The following is a 434-nucleotide window of genomic DNA, read 5'->3' on the forward strand; positions in this document are numbered from 1 at the left end:
ATTCCAGCTTGAGCTTCTTCCAGCCCAACGTTTCTCATGATGTACTCTGCATATAAGTTAAATAAGCAGGGTGACAGTATACAGCCTTGACGTACTCCTTTTCCTGTTTGGAACCAGTCTATTGTTCCATGTCCATTTCTAACTGTTGCCTCCTGACCTGCATATAGGTGAGGAAAATATAAGTAGCTGTTAAAAATAACTTTGTAGAATACTGATAAGAAAGTCTTTTGATATTTTACAAAATGCAAAAGCAGGATGCCAACAGTGTGTATAATATGAATGTATTTTTGATTTAAACATTTGTATATATAGAAAAATACAGCAAATTTATCATATATACTCTTATATCATCAGTGATTATCTCTGGATGGTGGGTTTCTAAAATAAACAATTCTTGTTTGTCCTTTGGGCTTCTCCCCAACCCCCCCCCCCCC

The 434-nt window shown here is 36.2% G+C and overlaps 1 protein-coding gene across 6 annotated transcripts in view; it reads left to right on the top strand.

The window, feature by feature from the left end:
* The window catches only part of SLC41A2 (solute carrier family 41 (magnesium transporter), member 2), a 147,648-nt gene that overhangs the window by 14,334 nt on the left and 132,880 nt on the right, over positions 1-434 (top strand). The gene's annotated exons all lie outside the window — the stretch shown is intronic.

The sequence above is a fragment of the Bison bison genome, unplaced genomic scaffold, assembly GCF_000754665.1.
Source record: "Bison bison bison isolate TAMUID 2011002044 unplaced genomic scaffold, Bison_UMD1.0 scf7180017864327, whole genome shotgun sequence".
NCBI lineage: Eukaryota > Metazoa > Chordata > Mammalia > Artiodactyla > Bovidae > Bison > Bison bison.